Below are 2660 nucleotides of genomic sequence, written 5' to 3' on the forward strand. Positions count from 1 at the left end.
TTCAAAGACTCTGAAGACTCTCATCCAGGACTCATTTACACTCATGGAGGCAGGAATGATCAGTGTGAGAGAAACAAGAACACACAAAAACACAGTTGTGTTTATGAACTGCCCATGAAGAACCTGACTGAGTCTCATGCTGGGATCTACTACTGTGCTGTTGCCTCATGTGGACACATACTGTTTGGAAACGGAACCAAACTGGATCTCACAGGTGAGTTATAGTGATTTTTGTGGGCTGTAAAAACAATATTTTAAATCAGAAATGTGTTTGTCTGGCTCTCCGCAGGTCAGCCAAACTCTTGGTTGGTGTATTTCTTATCTGGATCTTTGACCTTCATGAGCGTCCTTGTTGTTTTTCTGATTTACAAGATTATGAAACAGATGTGCTGCCAGTGTAAAGGTACAGAAGCTATGAATCTCAGTTTATCAAAGAATTTTCTGAATATTCTGTTTGAAAAACAAACATTTTGTCATTTGAAACCAGATGGAAGCTCAGCAACTGCCTGTACCCCAAACACAGAGGTTAGATATCTTAATATTAAAAGAGGTTTTGTCGTCTCGCAGGTTGATGTAAAGTTTTTTTTTTCATTTGCAGAACAAGAACAAAGACTCAGAAAACCTCCATTACGCTGCTGTTAATGTCAAGAGGTCCAACAGATCCAGAAGACAGAAGAACGACTTGAACACAGACTGTGTTTATACGACTGTGAGACAACAGAACTGAACCTGGTTCTCATTAAATCAGCCGAAGTCATAGTGAACAAAACTTTTAGGAACTTTTTACCTTTTTTTACTCATCTGTACTTTTGATTCTCCTCAGAAACTTCAAACTATTTGAGGTGTTTTGCTGTTTGCCCTTGTGAACATTAGAGAAATAAAATTCTGAAGACAATGATCACCTGTGTTAATTTATTATTACTTGATTTATATGTTTTGGTTTGTTTTTACTTATAGTATTTTACTAACAATAAATTAACATGTCTATTTTTTCTCAACTTGAACACAATAGTAAATGCTATTTAAATGCATTTTTCATTCTAATATCAAAGGACAGAACTATTAAAATGTATACTTTTAAAACAAACAAAATTAACTTAACTTCCTCCTGTAAAAATATTAAGATAGCTGTGGTGCGGCGGTAGGGCGGTTGACCTCTGATTGGAAGATTGCAGGTTCGATTCCTGCCTTGCCCGACCATGTGTGGAAGAGTCCGTGGGAAAGACCCTGAACCCCACCTTGCCTCTGGTGGAAGGTTGGCACCAGTGTTTGGTAGCGGACCCACCATCAGTATGGTGATGCAAGTAAACACCATCTACTATGATGAATAAAAGCTTTATGCAAAATGTGCTTCCAATTCTGCTGATAATTCAATTTTTACATGGAAGGCAATAAGTAAAGCAGTAAATATTTGGGATTGGGACATAGAAAAGTGGGAGGAAGACAGATATGGGGAGAGTAGATGCAGTAAAGTATCATACTTGTGGCGTAGTCTCGACTGTGCTTACGAGTGGAAACAGGATGTTCGCTGGTGAAAAATGTGTGAATCTGAATGGTGTACACAGGTGGCTCACAAGTAATAGCAAGGTTGTGTATTGCTGGGTGAGCCTGTTGAGCAAAAAATGTCATATATTTTTTTTCTGCAAATATTTAAAGCCAGTACGGGAAAGGTCATAGTGAACACTCATACAACACACAAAGGTAAGTTAAGGGGAACATTGGTGAGACATAGGCATGCTGTACACATTTTTCCTCTTTTTTTCAAACCCCCAGCGCTACAGACTTTGCAAGGTGCTGTTCACATTATAAGTAAGAGCGCCTTGAACGCCCCGTACAAGTTTTCTAATGTTTCCCCTGCAGAAAACTTCTATTTGGCCCTAAGGGAAGCTGGGACAGATCTTTACTCGTATTTAGAGTGTGGTGTGAGGGCACTGTACAGAAGTATAATCCTTGTGGCGTAAGTGTGTGGACCTTAAAAGACATACAACTCTCTAATAAGGCACCTATCACACGCACAGCAATTTATTGTACGTTCCATTTTCTGAGCCTCAGGGAACTGTAAGACACACTTGCTCTCCCCTCAAGATAGGCCTTGAATCAGCTTCTCCTCTTTACAACCACTGGCCTAAACAACCCAAAATCCAGCACCCATGCGGGTAAACCCCCATTGAAGTGTATGTGACCTTAGATGAAATTATATTAAAAACACAATTTCATAAACAAAGCATTAAAGGCATGGAGAATAAAAAGTTGTGGTCCATTGGGTGGGGGTCTGGTTTGGCCTGAGAAGTGATCCTTTTGCTTGCATTGGGGAGGTGGGTGTGGTAACAAGCCGGCCCCTGGGCCGGTATCACTCCTTCTCTGGCTCTGGGACAAGGTGGGGCAACCTTCTTGGGGCCCGTGGGTGTTCTGGGTGACACCTGCAAAGTCTCGTGGAGGCAGGGCGTTGATCTGGTGGGCCATGTCTGCGGGGATGTCTGTGGGAGGGGGGGTCCACTATCATCACCTTGGGGTTTTTTTTGTGATGCGGTCTCCACTGAGGCAATCGGTGGTGGGCCTGACTGGTTGGGCTGCCTCGGTCCCATCTATGGCTAGCCAGAGCTCTTGCGGGGACGGTGCTTGTGGCAGGGGCCTGGGCTTCCCCCTGGGACTGGTTCTTC

General features: G+C 42.5%; 1 long non-coding RNA gene across 1 annotated transcript; it reads left to right on the forward strand.

Moving 5' to 3' along the window:
- The first annotated feature begins 7 nt into the window (after positions 1-7).
- On the forward strand, positions 8-997 carry LOC118598235. The gene is made up of 3 exons (XR_004947353.1): positions 8-403; positions 488-525; positions 599-997. It is a non-coding gene; the product is annotated as an uncharacterized LOC118598235 (long non-coding RNA).
- Positions 998-2660: the final 1663 nt, after the last annotated feature.

This window comes from Oryzias melastigma, unplaced genomic scaffold (assembly GCF_002922805.2).
Source record: "Oryzias melastigma strain HK-1 unplaced genomic scaffold, ASM292280v2 sc00231, whole genome shotgun sequence".
Lineage (NCBI taxonomy): Eukaryota > Metazoa > Chordata > Actinopteri > Beloniformes > Adrianichthyidae > Oryzias > Oryzias melastigma.